This window comes from Anser cygnoides, chromosome 14, assembly GCF_040182565.1.
Source record: "Anser cygnoides isolate HZ-2024a breed goose chromosome 14, Taihu_goose_T2T_genome, whole genome shotgun sequence".
NCBI classification, from domain to species: domain Eukaryota; kingdom Metazoa; phylum Chordata; class Aves; order Anseriformes; family Anatidae; genus Anser; species Anser cygnoides.
Window position 1 is genome coordinate 7,156,643 of NC_089886.1, and position 20,747 is coordinate 7,177,389.

The following is a 20,747-nucleotide window of genomic DNA, read 5'->3' on the forward strand; positions in this document are numbered from 1 at the left end:
CTTGTGAGTGCGGTCTCCTGCAGGAGACGTGCTTTGGAGACGCCACCGTATCATTCAACTCAGGCAAGTTACAGCTTTATTGACTTCTGTTCAGCCAGGCCATTTCACACCAGCTGGGTATCTCTTCTGTTCATTTTTTTAATTATACAGCAGCTCGTTCAGATGTCTCCAAATACTGCCAGCTTTTTTTGCATGTGGAAGGGAGGATTACACTATCGCTCCCAAAAAAAAAGAAAACAAAATATATATTTTTAGATATTCAAATGTCATAAAAAACCTGAAAAGCCAGAAAGTGGAGCTTTCTCACTGATAGGACAGTGCCTGGTCACGCCTGGCTGCCAATGATCATAATAATATCAAGCAATTAGGCCTTTCATTTTCATTAGGCTAATTAATTGTTTGCACAGTGCCCTGAATATGGAATCATTTTCCTTTGGAAGGAATAAAAGGATTAGAATGGCTGCATCCCAAGATGCTCGGAACGTACTTTATTTATTTTATGGGAGAAAAATTCTCTCGTGCCCCCAACGCAAGCCGTGTACTCGAGTGTTAATGCCCGTGCCGGGACGTTTACATCAGCGGAGATGCACACAGATTATACATATGTCCATCCATCTGCCTCCACGCTCCATACGCTACCCGGGGCTCCTGCTGCATGTCAATGAGCTCGCAAAGAGGCTGGAGCTGTCCCTGCGTGCGTGCTGCCAGCTTTGGATGTCAGGAGCTGGGCGAGATGCGCGTCCCCTCGGAGGTCGCCGTCCGCGTGCGCCCCAGGCAGCGCCGTGGTTAGGAGCCGTGTGCTGGGACAGCACTCGCAGGATGCTGCGGGGCGTGCACGGGCTGGAGGCTGCCTCGAGAGGTTTGTGCTCCAAGTAACTCAAAGGCAAATGAAAGCCAGGCTAGGATTTCAAGACGAAGGGTACTCAGTGGATACAACATGCAGAGATTATTGCTAGCTCTGATTTTTTATGTTTGGCCTGTTCGGTGCCTCTTTGTGCTGCCGTGTTATTAAGTATATATTTCATATTAAATTGTTTCAAGTGTAACACAAGCTTGCAGAAAGCTATTTCAGTGGAGAGCGAGGGGACATACCCAGCCTTAAGATTAGGGGAGAGGCTCCCACCACGAACTTCAAGTAAATCAGTTGGAGATAGCTGGCTGGAGGTGCCTTTTCCATCTCTGCGTCTGCTGCAAGGCCTGCTATGGCCATCTGCAAGAGGGGAAAGTGAAAATTGTGTCCCGTGCTACCTCCTCTGAAGAGCAGGGCACTGAGAAGAGCCCTGGGCTGGAAGGCAGCGAGGCCACCAGGACGCGCTCGCAGCCACTGGCAGATGCCGTAGAAAGAGCCAGGGGCAGAGCTGCCTCATCTCCCAGGCAATCTGTTCCCTTGCTAAACTATCCTGACTGCTGGAAAGATTTCCCTAACATCTGCCCCCGAGCAGCTCTAAATCCATCACTCATCTCGTCCTGTCCATGCCTGCCACTGCTACATCCCCAGCACCACGCGGTGCCCGGACCTGGCTTCATGTGGGCTTGGAAAGGAGCCCCTGCAAAGGATGGGATTGTGTCCTGCCATCATTTTATGAGCTTTTCAGCATTTCACTTACTTTCTCTTACATTTCGTTCACAGTAAGTATCTTGAGTTTTTTGCCTGGTCAATGGGAAAATCGCAAATTTTCATTTTCTTTTTTTTTTTCTTCTGTGAGTTTTTCCCAAGCTTAGCTCTCCTAAGTAACGACTAGGGGGGAAGACAATGGACCAGAACAGACATGAAGAAGTTTGGACAACTGCCCTAAATTAGAGGATGGGTTTGCTTTGGAAATCCTCTACGCATCACACTCTGTTATAGAGAGTCCGTTTCAACAGCAAATCTCTTGCAACAGGGTGTCACTTCGCTTCCGTACATTACTTGAAATGCTTTATTAATTTGATGACCTTGTGGGCTCTGAGAAAAAGCCATTTATCAGTGTTTTGAGGAAAGAGAGCTCCTCTGGGCTAAAGGGACTGTTTTGTTGCTCAGATTTATTGGCTGGCTGACTTAATTCACCATTCAAACACGATGATTTTTTAGCTGCTGGGCAGCGGCCCTTTCAATGTTGAAACTAATTAACTGCTCGAACTCTTCTTGGTGAGGCTGTTTTCTTACCGCTTTTTAATCCAGGGAAATAAAGCAAACACAATCCCTGAAACACAAACACGGGTTGCATGGCTACGGTATCAGCGCCGGCACAGAGCCCCGCTGAGCGACGTTGTGTTATGACGAGGGCGAGGCTGGTGGCTGTCCCTATTGTCGGTGTGACAGTGCACAACGGAAAGATGAGAAAAGAGACAATGTCTGGGGATAGAAAAGGAGGAACGCCAGAGCCAAGATGAGGCAAGAGCTTGGAGAAGAGCAAGGGAGGGCTGCCCTTTGTTCTCTGATTTACAGGTAGGGATCCACAGCCAGTAGAGGTCCGAGCGTGGCTTGCAGGCAGGTCCAGGTCAATGGCAATGCATCTGGGGGGGTCCTTGCACCTCCATCCCCTTCCTTCATCACGGCTGATGCTCTTGTAACCTGCACCTCCGAGTGAACCAAGTACTTCATAGCTCAGATGGATCATAAGGACCTCAGTGCCTGCTCTGCCAGGGCACTTTTGAAGCCTTGTGTGGATGGAGAAGGAAGGGAAAGGGGCTTGCTGCTGGCTGGGACACATCTGGCTGCAGGATGCTGAGCTATTCATCGCTGTCAGCCAATCCCGCTCACCAAATATTTTCTAGGAAAAGTTTATAATCCCAGCGATATTTCATGGTGATGGCTAAAGAAGGCATAATAGGCCTCGGAGCTCAATGCAGATAAATTCAGCGTCACTGCACTCCGTACAGGGTTTTGTGAAGCCCCACTGCCCTGCTCCCTGCTCCGAGTGCGCAGGTACGAAGGAAATATAAATCACAGCTGCTAACCCGAGGCGGGGAATCCCTCGCTGACTGCAGCGAGCTCCCCATCTGTCTTCGTCCCTGACAGTTTGATTACCTTTATCATCATCTTTAAATGGGGAGCTGCAAATACCATTAGTGGCCGTAAAGAACGGCAGTTCTTCCCGACGTGCTCCCAGCAGGGTCCTCGCCTGGCGGCACCGAGCACAGCCCGGCCGCCTCTCCCCAGGGACTCGGGGCTGGGAGTCCCAGCCCTGGCTGTCGACACACCTCCATTCGATTATCTCCCTACCTGCATTTCATTTTAGGTGTCCGCAGGATTTCCAGCTTTCTTCTTCGTGGTCTTTCTTGTTCCTAGAGAACAGAAGTATAGAGGAGCATCCCTGGGTGTGCCGTCAGGGAAATCCCACGTCACTGGACCTGCTGGGAACAAAAAGGAAGGTGCAGGGTCCGGCCGCGCTTGGAGGAGAGACCTCTGCTCTCTGAGGTGCTGGTGGAGCTCCCCTGGCCTTGGATAACAAGCGGGGAGCTCCAACAGGATGCTGCGGTTTTCTATCTGCTAGTTTCCTAGGAGAGCTCTGAGCCAGTTCTAGGAGAATTAGAGTGAAAGTTTGTCGTGGAGGGGGGGGGTTAAATAAGAGAAAACAGAATTTGGGTGTCAGGAGAGTCCAAAGTAGCACTGCGGGACATGTCGTACCCACCCGCTGCCCCATCTCCCAGCTAGGCCACGGCCTGCTCCAGCACCTCCTGGCCTCAGCGGCTGCCTGAGGGGCAGGACAGGACACAGGCAGGGCGCGACGGGGGCTGCGCAGCGCTGGGGGAGATGCTGGCGCTGGACAGGCCGGGATGCGCTGGGGGCCTGCTCTGTGCGGCCCCCAGGCTGCTGCGTGTCGGGGGCACATCCCCCCCAACCCCAGCACAAGGTGGGGAAGGAGCTGCCTCTCCCGGAGCTGGCACAAGCCCCAAGGCCGTCTCCGTTGCTGCTAGAGGCAGCTCTTGTTTTGAGCACGGAGAAAGCTGCCCGCAGGCCCCGAGCGGCTGCCCGGGTAGTGCCCTGCAGGGCTCCCTGCCTGCCCGAGCCCAGCACCAGCCTCCAGCGAGGGCCTGCAGCCCCCCAGCCCACCGGGGGTCCCATCCGGCAGCGGCTGTCCCCATGGGGGCACATACGGCACGTTAGAGCCTGGGGGAGGGCAAGGAGACCCCCAGCTCGGCGGGGGAGCCTGGCAGCTGGAGGGCAGGAGATAAAAGCCAGCAAAGAGGGATTTGTCCTTCTTTCTTCGTAGATTAACAGATCCGGCTTTGACGGGAGGATTTAGTGATTACAGTGACTTAATTGCATGGGGGAAAGCTTTCCTAGCAATTCCTTGTCTGCCCAGCTTGGCTAGCCGGGCACTTGCATCGCACCGCGAACAGCGGGGACGCCGGGGCTGGCACGGGGACGGGCAGGCACAGCCCGGGTGGCACACGGGGCTGTCCCCGTGCCCTGGCCAGCACTTCAGGACAAGCCTGGATATATGGACACTGTCCGTGGTTGTGCTCCCACCTGCTGCCTGCCTACGGGAGCCCTGGGGAGGCTGGATCCTCTTGCCCACCATTTCCTTGGCCCTGCAGCATGAGCACGGTGGGCAGCAGGGGCAGCCAGGAGGGTCCGTGGTGTCCGGGAGGTCCTCAGCTGCCACCCGTCCCTCCCCGTCACAGCAGGGCTCAGCCTGGGTGATTTCCAGCACTGCTCTTTTCATTTCAGTGCGGCAGGAGAGGCGGCTTACGGAGGCCTTAAAGGAATAAACGATGCATAAAAATATTTGATCAATTAAGCCGAACGATTTGGCAAGCGCAGGCTCCCGCTGTACCCATCCTCCTCACAATTGCCTCATTATCCAGCACTAAATCAAGCTGTCACGGCTTTTTTTTTTTTTTTTTGGCTTGGGGAGGGAGGGAGCCACTTTCCAGCCTTCACCTCCAAAACGAGCACCCGAGCGGGAGCTGGGCACTGACTCACCGAGAGCATCCCCCCGGCCGCCTTCCCCCGCCGCCCCCTCGCCGCGCGCAGGCGGGGGCGATGCGCCTCGCGTGGCTGCTCCTCGCTAATTCGGTCACGGAGCAGGGATCGGGGATGTGATTTCAGCAGCAGGAGCTGCTTGGGGAGGCCCTGCCTCCGAGCTGCATGGGTGGCCGGTGGAGGCTGCAGGCTCCTGGCCGGCTCTGCCCAGAGGATGCTCATGGACAGGCTCCCAACGCATCGCAGGGGCTTGCGTGAGCAGGGGGGGCCTGGACATCCCAGGGACCCTGCCCTGGTGCTGGGGGGTATAGATTCTCCTGGGTCTTGCAGTGGCTGAGCTCACACTGCCCTCTTTTCTAGGTGGGGTGTTTTCGCTGCCGACCTTCTGAGAGGCTCTGGTGACTGGGGGTCAGGGAGGCGGCTGTCCCCTGTCTGCATCTGAAAGCACCGAAGGAAATACAGCTACCAATGGACACACCTGCACGGCGTTATCAGCTCTTTTCTTCCCTAGGAAACCACAAGAAACTGCATGGAGAGGCCCTTGTTATGAGCAGATCCCAGAGGGACTGTGCACGGGCATGCGCATGAGCCCCAGACACCAGAGTTCCCCAAACCAGGCTGTTTGCAGCTGCCGGCAGCACCCCGCGGGTGGGATCCTGCTGCTGCCCGGTGCTGGGCGCTGGTGCTGGGGCTGGGGCTGGGGCTGGGGCTGGGGCTGGGGCTGCCCGAGCAGCAGCTTGCACGGGAGGCACACACAACCCACGCTGTTCGGCTTTGGTGCCTTTCCACCGCTGTCACAACATGAGACGCTCCCGCTGCTCTCGCAGACTGGCTAATTGGCTGCAAAGAGCAGATTTATGTTCAAATCGCAGCTACTTTTGAAATTCTGGCTTGTCCTTAAAATCTGATTCCTACGAGGTTGATTTTTTTTCCCCCTTCTTCTGAGCATGACTCCGCTCAGGCTCTCTTCGCTGAGGAGCAGTGCACGCGGCCATACAGGACCCCAAACCTGCCTGGGGGATGCGAGGCAGGTTGCACACCCCACATGGCTCCCATGAGAGATTTTGAGCTCCTGTGCTGGCTGCCCCCAGCCTCGGGGATGTTTGGAAATAGGATTTCAGAGCCATGAACCAGCATGGGAAAGCCAAACCCTGCAGACCCCATTGCTCCACGGGAGCTTTGCTCCGGTTGCTTTTAATTCCCCTGCTGAAGCTCCGTGATGGGATCCGTGCGGGATCACACCGCGTGCTGCGTGTCGAGCGGAGCACCCACATGAATCATGGAAATAATGGAGCTCTCTGCCTGTCCTCCACCCACTCCCCATCTCAGTCACCTCGGCAGTTTGTTTTTTGTCTCTTCTCCAGCTCTGCCAAAGCTGGTAACAGCTCGAGCTGCGCAGCCGGCTCCGGTTTTCCCTACCTCAGGCCAAACAGGAGCTCTGGAAAAGCCGGAGCAGCTCCAGCAGCAGCTGGGAAAGGGCTGGTGAGCTGGGACCTCTCCAGGCTCCAGCCGTGACCTCCTCCAGTGAGACTGGGAAGTCAGGACTGGAGCAATGTGGGCAGGAAAATGATGGCAAAAGCACAGCTTGACGGGAGGATTTGGAGCTGCAGTTCTGGATCTCTACATTACATGGTGGTTTCAGATCACAGATAGAAATATCCCAGAGAAGCTCCTCGTAAATAACCCGTTCTGTGGTTTTTCTCTTTTCCCCTGCTGGGCGGCTGTGGAACATTGTAGCCGGGGTTTCCAAAAGCGGCGCGGGCCCTGGCACGTTCACGTCCAGCTGAAGCAAACCCTGCTTGGCTTTGGAAAGGTCCCCGAGCCCCGCAGCTGCATCTTGCTGGGTGCAGTTTGCACCTTTGCTGTGCCTCATTTGGCTGCGTCGATGCCTTTTGCATCTGGGCCAGATTCAGCATTACTCTTGCTGTGGTTTTACACTGATTTAACGGGTGGATCTCAGCTGAGGGGAAACAAAAAAGGATGCGGGGTCTGTTGTGAGAGAAACACAAAGGCATTTTTTTATATAACTCCCCCCCCCAGAAAAGAGGAATGGAGGTGACAATTCTTTGCTAAAAGCTACCAGGTTATTTCCTTGCACCCAGCAGGAGAAAAACCTTGGGCCCAGCCGATCCATGCTGCTCCCTCCCTTTGAGGTGAGCGCAGGTCAGATGCTGCAGTGAGGACACCTGGAGCCCCCTGTGCAGCAGCTTTGCCCTCACAGCCACCTTCCCCATCCGGGCTCCAGCTCAGCAAAGCAGCAGCCAACCTTCACCACCCTTTCCACGATGCTGACCCTGCTGCCCCAGCCTCCCTGCGATGCCACGAGCAGGAGCAGCTCCGTGCTGCCAGCCCAAGGTATGTCGTGGTCCACGATGTGTCCCCCTGATCACTCTGGGGCTATGCTAATGGATTTCTGCTTTAATTACATGGAAATCTGAATGTGCAGCAGCGCCTGGGTACCTCTGCATAGCACGAAGGAAGGCACGCTCATCGCCGTGCGGCATGACGGCATCTATTTTTTTGCATAATAAAGGTAAAGCCACACCAGGGATGTGTGTCTTTTATGGGCCCACGTCAGCCGCCTGCAGGTCTGGAGAGCTGTGAGCAGGAGGGGGAGAGCGCAGGAAGGCAGGCAAAATAAACAGATAAATCCCCTGAACATATGGCTCGTGCTCCGGATCTTTATGCATGAGGCACCCCACTTAATAAAAGTTTAGGATGGAAAAGCCAAATAAAATTGATAATCTGCCCAGGGAGGGTGATTCAGATGAAGTAAGCACATTACAAGGGGATGACTGATTTACAGTTTTCTTCTATTTGCAGTTTTATGACTATTACAGTTATTCTTGTGAATATAATTCATTACCGTGCTATTATTCCCAGAAGTGAAAATCAAAGGTTTATCAGCCGACACCGGCAAGCATGAAATACTGCCCCAGCACGCGGCTCTACGCTGGAATCAAAGCCTCAGCGCCGACCAAGGAAACCTTCCCCTGGCCCCAGTGCTGCTGTCGAGCCCCCCCCCGGCCCCCAGCATGGGAGCAGGCAGGGGTGGGCAGCCCAGAGCCGCCAGCAGCATCCCTCTGCTCCAAACAGTGACCGACCCCCAAGTGGGAAAAAGAGGCTGGTTCAGTTATTTGGAAATAAAATAATCCTGGGGGCATTCCCTAGCTACTTGCTGTTGGAGGGGAGATGCTAAAGAGGAAGCAATCCTGCTGTATTTTTGGGGCTGAGGCTGGGCAGAGGGGCACACAGCAACTCACTATGTAGGGTGCTGGAGGTGACAGCTGGGGACCGAGAGTGTGAACCAGAGCGCAATGAATTCAGGGCAGGGTTTTATTTTGACTAAAAGCCATCGCTGGGAGAAATGGACTGAGGCAGGGTTTTAGCCAACCTAAAAGGCAATCAACAGAGGAATGAAGTGTAATTTAGGCTGTTGCTGGGTGGCAATCTGATCCTGCAGCCTGTGTTTAATACAAATGCCATCGTTACTGAGGCAGGGTGCCTCTGGCTGCTGCTGACGCCCACCCCCAGCCGAGGGTGCAGCCTGCTGTCCCAGCCCTCCCGTCCTGATCCCATGGCTTTTGGGGCTTTGTCACCCCACAGGCCAGCTGTGGAAAACAAGACAAATCTCTTCCAACCTCCCTCTGCTCCCAATTTCAACAGGCGTCTTCTGAAGTGGCACACTTTGCCTTCCCCTGTTTGGCTCCATTGATGGAGCCTCATCCTTTGCAGCGCTCCAGATACTCCTGCTGTTCTGCTCAAATATCATGTAGCTCTTGATTAAAACAACTCCAGAAGCTAAAATGGCAAAGGGAGCCCTGCACAGACCAAGGCCCCTTCATCCCAGCACGCTGGCGCTAGTCCTGGCCACGCGTGGGTGTGATGGAGAGAGCAGGAGGGACTGCACAGACCCACGCTTGCCTCCCCACAACGACTGCTGGCTTCACCGACCTGTAGCTCAGAGCTTGTCTTGGCACTTAACAGCCCCTTATGGATTTTTAATTCCTAGAATTTGTCTGATCACTTTCTGAAGCCTTGTAAAGTTTGGGCTTTCGCAGTATCTTCCGGTAATAAGTCTCTGGTCAACGCTGGAAGAGGAGCTTTTCTCCTCTGGCTCGTGCGCTTTCAGAGCCTCTGTCGGCGGCACTGTGATCCAGGTCATGTGTGGGGATGGGAAATACGAACACCGAAGCCAAGAGTTTGCTCCTCATCACTGCAAATTGCCACCGTGGGATCAGAGTCTCTGAAGTCAGAATTGCTCAAAAGGCAACGAAATGGCCCCAGCCGCGTTACCAGAGCCTGTCCTCAGCCCTCCGCTCTCCCCGGGGCCCCAGAAATGGCATGTCCCACAGCAGCTGAACGCAGGCAGCCAGGATGAGCTGCAAAGGCTGTTTAACAGCTTTAGTTCAGGGGAAAAAAAAATGCTTAAACAAATGTGTCCATCATGCTGGAGAGAGCTGAATCTCTGCCCGTGCTCAGAGTGGAGCACATGTCAAGTGCTGTCCCCAGCTTCCCAGTGCCTCTGGCACGGCCGCCTTCAGCATTTCAGGCATTAAGATGCTCCAACTGGACATGCGCAAAATAAATCCTATTAGTGCAAACGGCATGAAATAAAGGCAAATCAGCTACGGTAATAACCATGTACTTTTCCTGCCAGAGGCTGGGGACAGGGTGCATTGGGGACCCGAGAGTGCCCAGCGAGGACACAGCTCCAGACTGAGCTAATGGCACATGTGCAGCCGAGAGACTTCAGCATCGTGGTTAATTGTGATGAGCAATAAAATTCCAGCTGGGGAAGAAGGTCCCAGCGCCTGCCAATTAGTTCTGGCATCCCGAAGACAGACTGTAATGGGATTATTGAACCAGTCCTATTATGCACTAAAAGTGTTCAGGGAACCTCGCCACTGTGCCGCTGCTGAGAGCGATGCGCAGAGCCTCCAGCACCGGGGGGGAGCTGGGGCTGGGAACCAAGACCAGCCCCTTGTCTCACTCCTGGGCAAAGCACTCGTCATGCCAGCACTGTTCCAATCTGCAGCTGGGCAGGAAAAGTGACCAAGATTTTGTAGTTTAAAATAAAACCAGAACCATTTCCTCCCTTACAAGAGAAGCCCAAGAAGCTGCATCAGACCCCAGCTGAGAACATTTAAAAGGGAGCACTGCTCAGGAAGCTGTTTGCTTGGCCATCTTACTATAAGGGCAGGTATTTGTGATGCTAGCTTTCTCCTTTGCAGCTCTGCCTGAGATACAGTATTTGTAACAATGCTGCAGTTAAGGCCGGGAGGAGCAGCTCAGCCGCCAAGGAGCCGCTTTGCTCCTCCACTCGCGGGGACGTTTGCAGCCGCAGGCTCACCTCGGCAGACGATGGAAGGGGCTCCTGCAGGCTCCTGGTCTCAGCAGCTGCCAAAAATGTGTGCTCCTCTGTCTCTGCTCACTGCAAACCTCGACGGAGAGACCAAAATCTCTACTCAGATGACAACAAGGCTGGCAAAGCCCGGCAAGGAGCAGAAAGGCACAACGCAGCCTCTCTGCCCCTGCAGGGTGCCCCGATGAGCTCAGGGGCCCCACAGCTGATGTCCCCGTGTCCCCAGGGTGAGACTGGGACCCCCCCACCCACTGGGGCTGCAGGGGCCAGGCAAGGAGCCTGCCCAGGGCACAGGGCTGGGGCCCCAGCAGGCCGATCACAAAATGGAACCAGAAGCTCTTTATTGGGCAATAAAGAGGCAGACCAAGCGGAAAATGAGTGGGGTGGAAGCGGATGGGTTCTGGGTTGTTTCTGCAGGAAACATGAGCAGGATGTGAGTTAAAAGGATGAAAAGCTATCTGATTATTAGGGCAACATTTATGCCCTGTGGCTGCTCAGAGCCGGGAATGCCCCAGCCCTGCCCCAGGGCTGCAGCAAGGAGGAAGAGGAGGGGAGCAGCAGTCGCAGGCGAGGCTGTGCCACGGTATGGGGGAAGGTCCCAAATGCCCTGCTGCCAGAGCACAGCTGGGCTGCAGCCAGTTATTCCTAAAAAGCATGAAGAGGAGCTGAACTTTCTCTCCAGTCCATAACAATCTTCGTTTTTCTCTCTGGGAACCTGCACATCCCAGACCCGAGGGAGATGCAGGGAGATGCCCAGGGCACCACCTGCATCCTGTGCCATGTCCTGCTGCCCCCACAAGGCAGAGCCATGCTAACAGCCCGCGGCCAAACTCCCAGCTGGCTCTGAATGCATCGTTTCCACTGCATTAATTTCCACTCATTATCGATCACTTTGTAACGCACCAGGAGCGTGCTGCGCTCCAGCGCTCAGGAGTTAGGAGGCCATCAATATCTGGCCATGGTGAATAATGTGCCCCAACAAAACATCCTTCCTGTGTTACAAAAGGAGCAGAGGGCTCCCACTGCTCCAGCTCCCTGTGCTGCCATTGCCCTGGCAGGATGCGGTCCCAAATTCAGCCACTGAAGCCCTTACCCCCCCGTCCGGGGGGGATTTACCAGCTGATAGCAGAGCACAGGCTCTCCACAGGTACAGCACAGCTCGTCCGCTGGTGAGCTCACCAGGCATTGAGAGCTAGAGGAGAAGACAGAGTAGTATCATTTATTTATGGTCTTAAAGACTTTTAGGGTCAGGAGCGTAGCCAGGATGTATCCGAAGTGAGCCCAGCACAGTGTGTGTGTTCAGCGTGCCCAGCGTGTCACGGACCCGAGCAGCTCCCAGCATGTGGGTGTGTGGCTCATGGTGGCACCACCCCGGCTGTGAGCCCTCAGAGATGCTGAGCACAGGGCTGACCAGCACCCAAGGACCACTGGAGCTCCTCCTGGGGACTGGGGCTGCGACCTCCTCCAAGGACTTCTTTGAGTGACTTCACCTGAAAATTGTCACAGAGCTGCAGCTGGCATGGCTTAGGCGAGCGAGCACAGCACTGCTCCTCCTGCAGAGCTCCCCCGGCACAGGAACACGCTGCTGCTGCCTCCAGCAGCTCCCAAATGGGGATCCCCAGGGGGCAACCCCCTTTTCTGTGACTTTATGGTGATGGAGCTGGCACCGGCAAGCTCCTGACTCATCCTGAGACTGACGAGCAGGTCCTGGGATGAAGCTCTAACTTGGGTTGGAGGCTGTTTATTGCCTGCTGGAGGTCAAGGGAAGGGCTCCTTCTTTTCCACAAGTATAAATAGTTCAGCTCTGCCCTCCCCCTGTGCACATTGCCTTGTTGCTGTAGGGTCAGGCCGGGATACAAGAGATGCTCAAGCCCCCAGGAGCATCAGGGATCATGGGCTGCATGCTGATGGCTTGTATCAATAATTTTGGTTGTAGGGTCGTGGTGAGCTGCAGACTGAGAAAGGCCAGTTCCTCGCCTTCGTCAAAAACCAGATCAGCTCTGTAAATACGTTAAAACCCAGCTCACGTTATTTATCTCAAACCACCTGAACTCCCTGTTTCAGTACATTATCTGCCAGCTCCCACCATGGGAGGCGTTACGTGACATTGCCCTGAGTGGAGCCTCGGTCCGTCAGAGCCTCAGTTTTAGGTCGGATTTCCTCAGTAAGACATAAGCTGCTGGAAAAAAAAGAGCAAACACACAGGAAAAAAAAAATGTCAGGGAGCCTGCAAGCACATATGGAGAAAAGGAAAAGCAAGTTTGGGGTTTCCCGTCTATGCTCTCTTGAGTGTCCTATTAAATTTGCAAACCAACTGGAGGCAGAATGATCCAAAGCGCAGCTGCTTCCCAACGTGCAGCAGGAATTGCTCCTGGCCCTGCACAGCAGTTTGTCAAGTGATGTTTTCGTCTTTCGAGGTTCTTCATTGACCCCTCCACCACCCTCAAAATTCCTTTCCCCCAATAATTTCGCCGAGTCACTTATTTCTCAGAAACAAGCTCAGATGACTCCTTTTTGGCTCCATTTATTTAAAGTGCTGATAATAGGAACAGACTGCACAGCCCTACACCTGCAGCCTCCTCTTCTTGGGGTGGCCCCCTCCTGAGCCAGGCTGCTCCCCCAGCGGTGCATGGGGCACCCACAGATTTGGGGGTCCACAGGGGGCTGCGTCCTGCCCACCGCCACCGCCACCCATGCAAGAGGGGGACAGCGATGTCCCCGTCCCTCTAACCCCAGACCGGGCAGTGAAAAGTCCAGGCATGAAGCAGGACCTAAAGCATCGGGGGGAACGCAAGCAACTCGGAGGAGGAGCAGCCGAACAGCTCTCCTTGTATTGATTTATTTATAGAGAAGGAGATATTAATGCCAGACCTGTTGTTTGAACTGGTTTCTCCTTGGCACGCAGCGAGAAGCCCTGCTGTGCCCGCGTGCGTGCGTGCGGGCGTGCGCCGAGTGCTAATCCCTGCCCCGTGCCCCCCGGCTGCTGCTCCCAAAAATTCCCTCCAGCTTCCCAACTCTCCCTTCCCTTTCCCCAGCCGGAACAGGGAGTGGCCGGCAATTCAAATATTAGCAGGGGTGGGGAACATTTCCAAATGCACGCGGTTGTTCTGTAGTCCAAGGGATTTTAATTAGATGGAGATGGAGGAGAGCAAGTTCCACAGGTGGGACCTGCAGCCCGGCAGGGGAGACCCGAGGGGCTGCCTGCCCCACCGCAATGGCACTCGGTGCTCCACCGTCACACGGACTGAGCCCGTGCCTCCACATTTTCCTGCAGTTGTATTATTACTTTTACATCCTGAGTTTTACAGTATGCCGGTTTTACAGCAGGGCATGCTTTGTGATGGGTTTTTGTCTTGTTTTGGGGTTTCGCTCAGCAGCATAACAAGACAATGGGATTTATGGGCAGCTCTGAGTTTTCCATTACAGCTTTTCTTAGCAAGATCATCACTTCTGTCACTGCTCTTGCTGGCCTTTCTCTCTGGCTTTGGTGGCCCCCAAGAGACGCAGCACACATTAGTCTCCAGCTGTTGTTAGAGCAACCCAAGCAGGAGCTGCTCTAGCTAAAGAAAAGTTTCAAGAACAGCAGGGTTTTAAAAGTATCCTGAGGTATTTTTTGCTGTCACCCATTAAAATCAGCTTGGATGAAGCCCTGCTTACAGGAGACAAGAGCAAAAAGCATCCTCTGATGGAAGGCTATGGATGAACACAGCCACCTCGAACGGCCGGACAGGGACTGAAAAAGCAGCCAAGAGTTGCAGCAAAGCCAGGGGCTACAAGCTGGCACGGGGAAAACGAGGACCCGGCTGCTATTTCTTAACAGGACCCCGAGGTTTTGTGAGGAGGGGAGAGCAAAGAGCTTCCTTCAGCTGTGATCATGGTGAGAATTTGGAAAAACAGCGGCTTGGCCGGCCCATCTTCGGTCCACGCGGGCTGCCCGCCTCGGGTGGGCTCTGCTCATCTCCAGGTCCACTTCCAGCACTCACAGCTCCCTTCTGGCCACTCCAAACAGAGAAAAAAAAAAAAAAAAAGAAAAAAAAGGGGATTTCTGGAGGATCAAACTGCCTTGGCACAAAAAGCCTTTCCCCCAGCAGGAGCACTCCCTGCAGCAGCTGGGGTATGGCAGGGCTGAGTCATTAAGTCCTTCCCTCCGGCAAAATGCGAAATTGCTCGTTGGGCAGCGTGAATAATTCAGGACGGCATCTCACACGTCTAAGTGTCCTGTCCACTCCCGGAGACTGGGCTGCTATGTGCAAGCAAAACCGAGCCGCCGCCCTGAAGGGAATTCCGTCAAGGTGCCAGAAGACTTCAAGGAAAAGAAGAAAAAAAAAGAAAGAAAAAATAAAAGTTGTTTTTGCTCGTGCTTTCCGTGCTCCTAAAGCCCTGCAGATCGCTTGGCCCCACATGCCATGATCAGGGTGATGCTGAATGAACCAAAGCCAGGATGAAGTGACCAGCGGGGCTGGTTATCTCTGCCTTGATGGAGAGCTTTGGGGACATGATGGAGCCGGGGCCCTGGGATGGTCACAGCGGGCTCTTGTCAGGTGCCAGCCATCACGGGAAGCCTCGGGGGCTTCCCAGCAGCCAGGGGCCGTCAGAAATTGCTCCAGGGGTTCCAGCAGCCTTCACGGGCTGGAGGCGCCTTCCCCAGCCTCTGGGCGAGGGGAAAATGATGGGGCTGGGGCTGGAGCGGAGGGGCAGGAGGGGGACGTTGGGGTGTGCAGCCCGACCCCAAGGGGGGATGGAGGGGGAATTAAGAGCAGGGTGGACAAATACCTCTCAGTCAGAAATTGGCAATGTCTAGTGATCCCTTCCTTTCAAATCTGCCTATGCAAATAATAATAATAATAATAATAATAATAATAATAATAATAATAATAACAACTGTAGTGATCCAGGTTCCCCAGTGACACATAGCCGACCTCAGTGGGGCAGCAGTGCCCCATTAGCAAAGCCTCCCTCCCCACAGCCACCACCAGCCAGGCCAGCAAGACATTACCCCATTCTGTTTGGAAACGAGACAAGAAATCTTGTGTGGTTTCCCTGCAAGGGACAAATAGGCCTGATTTCTCTTCCAGCTTTGGCAGAGCCACAATAAACATCAGAGAGGGCGAGAGGAGAGGGCAGGGCGCTGCCAGCACCGGGCGAGGGATGCTGAGGATGTGAGGGATGACCGGAGCCTGGCTCAGCACGTGCAATGCAACTGAAACCCAGTCTGCTAAGCAGGGGAAATATGAGCAAAATGACATTTCAAGGCTTTAGAAGAGGCAGCGTGCTTGGCAGTTAACAGAGAGAAGGGATGCTTGAAGGAGTGTAATCAGCAATCAGAAAAAAAAATCATGGGCAAACATGTGCAATAAAAACAGAGCTGTGGACGCTGGTAAAAGAAAAGCTTGGTCAAGGCTCAGCTGAGAATTCACCCCTCTGAAATTGCTGGTGGGCTGTCCTGGACATCTGTGTTTCATCCCACAGGAGGCTGAGAGCGGCTCCAGGAGAACAGTGCCTGTCCTCAGCAGCCTGTGGTCAAAACTAAAAAAAAAAAAAAAAAGGAGAGAGGAAGAAATCGAAGCCCAGGAGAGTGAGGTGAATTTAAATCCAGGTAGGAGTTTCCCATGAGAACAGTTTGCTGGCTGAAAATGCCACTCTCATAAAAATGAAAATTTTTCCTTTGGGAAAATTTCAAGATGGATGAAAAATTATGAGTTTCCTCTGGGAGAAGGGATGGGAGAACCGGAGACACTCGTCTAGTCCCGTTTCTGCCTTCAGGGAGAAAACAGAATTAATGGGCACCGGTTGAGCAGTCACGCGTCGCGCTGTGAAACCTCACTGCAGCTCTCCTAAAGCTGTTTTTCCACCCGCTCTGAGCATCTCCTCCCATGAAAAAAAAAAATGAAAAAAAAAAAAATCTGATATTGCATTTTGCTCCAATTCAGGTAAAAAAAAAATTGCTTTGAAATCACATTCTCAAGCATGGGATGGGATTTCATTTTCCAGCTGGCAGCAGTGAACTCGCATCAGCAAAATCCATGCTCTCCCCGGCGTGTCCTGCCCCCAGCATGGCCAGTTTAATTATCTGCCGTCCTGGGTGCCGGCAGCCCGGCTGGACCTCACGTGAATAACCCAGGTTGCTCTGGCTGTGCTGGACTCCCACGTGCAGCAGCAAGAAACATGGGGGTAGAAAACCATCTGGGCATTTTCTACCATGTAGGGGTGGAAAACAAAAAAGATGGGCTGAGAAAACTGGACTTTTAGGCTCAAAACTAGCCTGAAGTAACAAAGTGATAACGGGAAAAGTGAGTGCAAGGAAGAAAGCGTCTGTTCTTCGTCCTCTGCTGGTTACGACAAGATGGGATGGGCTGAAACTGATCACTTTCCCTTTGGTTAAGTGCTCAGGGACTTGGTTAGAAAGACAGCAGAAGACAGTAGGTATGTTTTCACCCAAGAACTGGAGCAGCGCCAGTGGGCAGGACTGAGCGCCAGGCTGCCCCGCATTTCCCCGTGCACTTCAGAGAGGTCCTGCTCCTTTCCCCTGCTTTCCCCAGCCAAACCCGCCCTCGTCCATGCTGAAAACACAGCAAGAGCAGTGATGCTCAAAGGGATTGAGGCTTGATCTCGCTCTTGGGGTACAGGAGGGGAGCAGGCGGCGGGCGCAGGAGGAGGTAACGCTGCCGCTCTGGGGTTTACCGTCCTTTTATGTTGCCTGATTTTTGTCATCTGCAAAGCTATCAGCTGAAAACGTCAAATTAGTGCTGTTAGTCCACTGCGTGGCTCTTATCTGCGTCTCTCAGGATGGAAGACACTTCAAGATGATTATTGTTCCCCACTGCTCCTGAAATGAAATCGGCCCTCCCGGAGCGCTAAAATGGAACCGAGAAATTGTTTGCCTGAATTTGCATGAAAAGCCTTGGAGATGTAATGAAAGGGGGTGACAGGCCCAGTGTCACCTTCTGGCAGTCAAATGAGGGAAGAAAAATTTCTCTGTGCATTTCTGCTTCATTTTAGAGCCCCGTTTCCCAAATCTGCCCCTTTCCCCCTCCCAGCCCCCTGGGTTCCCCTCTGCCTCGCTGCTGGCGATGCTTCTGATTGCATGGGCTCAGCAGGGGGGGGCTTCATTGACCAAAACCTGCCATGCTCCGAGTAGGGCAGGAGCTTAACAAAGGGGTTTTGCTGACAAAATTCCCCCCCCCCAGCATCAGGGTGGATGGAAGCTGCAGGAGGGCAAGGCCACATCTCTGCTGCGGTTTGGCTGGAGAGGGGTTCCTCACCGGCTTGGCTTTGCAGGATTTCAGCAAATGCAAAAAATGGGACTCAAAATCCGAGCCCTGCGTGCATGTGTGTGTGTGTGTGTGTGTGTGTGTGTGTGTGTACTTGCTGTGCAGGCGGCTGCCTCGGGGCTACCTGCAGCCGGCTTCCAGCCGTGAGTTTGCTCACAAGTCTCATTTCGCAAACAGCCTATTCGCACCAGCCTCGTGAGGTTCGCTGCGTCTCTCGAGCGCCAGCTATCCCCGTCCCTCGGCGTTCCTTCTGAGCAGGAGCAGCTTGCTGGAGCTCATGCTCATGGAGAGAGCCTTGAAGTCGCAACACGAACCAGCCCAAAAGCTCAGAAAGCAGCCAGCCCCGGGGCAGGTCTGAGGCTGCTCAGCATTGCTGGCATCTGCCCAGGCTCTGGCTTGTGAAGCTGCTCTGGCAGTGAAGCTGCTGCTTCCCCAGGGCCACAGGGGGTAAGAGCTCGTGTCACCACCAGGACATGGGGACATGGTGCCACCTCTCCTCCCCCAGCTTCCCAAGGGTGTCAGCAAAGCTTCCAAGCTCTTCTTCCTTCCCCTTCTGTCTTGGTTTTGCTCTTTGCTGGGGAACCTCTGATATTGAAGAGCTTTGGGGCAGGAGACAGCCAGCGGATGCACCTGGACCCAGATCCATCTCCCGGTGACCAGGACTGCACCCAGGGCCAGCCCCGGCAGCTGCTCTGTTCCCAAAAGACCCCCACTGCCACACTGCCAGGCCTCAACCCATTTTTTTCTCTCTTCCCTGGTGCAAGGGCAGATCCTGGAGGCACGACCAGATCTGTAGGGACCACTTTTTGAGTCTCAGCTCTTATCCCTGAGCCAACTCCCGCGGTTCTCCTGGCACAGCCCCGTTTGAGGCCAGTTACCTGGCTCAGGGCGCTCAGAGCACATCCGCAGCCCGGCTAACGAGGAGAGGCTGCTCCCTGCTCCGAATCCTGCCACAAAGAGCAACGGGAGGGAGAGCAATGGGGTGGCGAGCAGTGCAGGCACCGAGCGTGTCAGAGAGGGAGGCTCACGGTGTCACTAACGCCCTGCCTGGACGTTTCCTCCCCTCTCACCATGGGTGGAGGCGGATATAAGACCCTGCTCAGCCCTCCAGGCCAGCCCAGCCATTTGCAAGGATGGGGGCTCCAAAAAGACCCCCCCTGTGCCTGTGGCCGTGCTGGGGGGAGAAAGAGCTGCATGAGCAATTACCCCCGGCACGCCCAGCAGGATCCCTCCTTCGCCGTGTCACCACGAGTCAAAATTTGCTTTCTTCTCGCTCGGTGAATTGGTCCCATCAGTGCCCCACTGATGCAGCCCCGTGGACCTGGAGCTGCTGCCATGGGGACGAACTGAGCCAGCGGCTGCAGGGCTGTGTGACAAATGCCTCCGGGCCCCAGAAACCCCAGCTTCGGGGCAGCGCGGTTTAATGAGCACACTCATCCCTGCGCCGTGGGACACGGGGCTGGGAGACGGGTTCAGGTAACAAGCGTGCAGGTGCCGTGCTGCCTCTTGCTGCTCATTTTTCCTGCTTTAGCTGGAGGCTCAGGGGAAGCAGGAGTGGCAGTGGTGGCTGGCAGCTGCAGCGGGGATTTTGGGGACGATGCCACAGTGTGGGGCACGGAGGATGGAAATAGGGGCTGGCTGCTGAGCCGAGGAGCGGAGGTGAGCTCAGCTGGGGCGTGCCCCTGGCGTGGGCACCCGCCGTGCCCGTGGTGCTGCGGAAACCAAACCATGGTGAGCTTCTCCCAGTCCTCCTCTCCCTCCTGCTCCTCCTGCCCTTAGCCCAGGACCTTCTGCAGGCTCCTGTCTGACCCACAGCATCCTGATCCACCTCCAGCGCCTGCACCCAGCCATGCCAGGCTGGTGAAGTGGCACTGAAGAGGGATCCTTCTGCTGGGTGCAGTGCCCAGGAGGAGAAAGGGACCTGTCCCAGGCTCGCAGAGAGGGGAATTTCTTGCACTTGATGGGACATCCCGGCAGCAGCAGAGCCCGGGGCCCATTGGGCTGCGGCTGCAGGGACTCTGCAGACAGAGGCTGGGGCCACGATCCCCCTTTGCAGAGCCGGCTGTCATGGTGAGGAATAAACCTGCCTGGAGGGAGGAAGGGAGGATGGAGGAGCTGCCCCGGGCAGGCAGGGGGCTGCGAGGGGGGAACCAGGCGGAGAAGTGTCCAGGGGAGCCTGCAGACCACCAAGCCCAGCTGCACGGTTAGGAAAGGAAGCAATTAGAGGCCTCGTGGTTCAGCGGTGAAATGAAAGCAGCAATTACACTGGAAAATGTATATAGAGCAAAGGAAAACTAGATGGCGATTGGTACTCGATGGGAGATGCGAGCTGTTAAGGATGCAAAAAGCAGGGTAAAAATGCCGAGGAAAATCCACGACTGGAAGGGTTTAAGAGCAATAAGAAAGGCGTTTTAAAAATTGTATTTATATTATTTCAGACAAATGCTTAATAGAGACTGCAAAAGTGCTAATGATGATACATAGCAGGCAGAGACATGCAGCAAATATTTCTGTTGCTACTCAGAAATGAGCAGGCAACTCGATCTGTCTCGTGTCAGGCTGCTGAAGTGCTTTCTCCTTCATTAAAGATGTAGGCATGCTAAATAGCATCTGCCAGCAATGAACACTGGCACAGTGGCAGGTTGGGCACCCCATGCACCGTGGGGTGTGACAAGGGATCCTGAGCAGAGCCTGGGGCCATGGGGTGCAGTGGGGTGAGAGCGGGGTGGCAAGGACAGGAGGCTCCCGACCAGGGAAGGGATTGCCCTGGTAAATCCTGGCTGCTCATCCCGGCGTTAATCCACGGTAAAATGAAAGAGAAGCTGATGGGAGATTCAATTAATAAAGAATTAAAGGATAGAACTCTAATTAATGCCAGCGCACGTGGTTTTATGGAAAACAATGCCTTGTCAAACAAACCTGGCGCCGGTCTGTGCTGCTTGGCTAGCAGAGGGGGCTGCACGCTGCGGGAACCGTGCTTTGCTGGGCCCGGCTCAAAACTGAGGGTGCCCTGGTCCCCAAATCCAGCGTGATGCCTGCTAGCATAGGGCATGGCAATAGAATGAAATGTGGGGTGTGAACAGCCCCCAGCATCACCCTATAGTTTTCAGGCTGCTGGGGACCGCTGCGTGCCAGGGAGTTCCAAAACATCGCCCTGAGATAACGTCTCCTGAGGACGGGCTGTGTCCTGCTGCGTTTT

At 54.5% G+C, this 20,747-nt stretch overlaps 1 long non-coding RNA gene across 2 annotated transcripts; it reads right to left on the reverse strand.

Annotated features, from left to right (window-relative positions):
• Positions 1–2,049: 2,049 nt before the first annotated feature.
• On the reverse strand, positions 2,050–10,603 carry LOC106032652 (uncharacterized). 2 transcript variants are annotated; one of them, XR_007160782.2, is made up of 4 exons: positions 10,266–10,603; positions 4,457–4,685; positions 3,206–3,336; positions 2,050–2,183 (listed from the first exon to the last, which is right to left on the reverse strand). It is a non-coding gene; the product is annotated as an uncharacterized lncRNA (long non-coding RNA). The 2 variants fall into 2 exon arrangements; XR_001204971.3 differs by having other exon boundaries at positions 3,206–3,333; positions 10,266–10,602.
• Between the last annotated feature and the right edge of the window lie 10,144 nt (positions 10,604–20,747).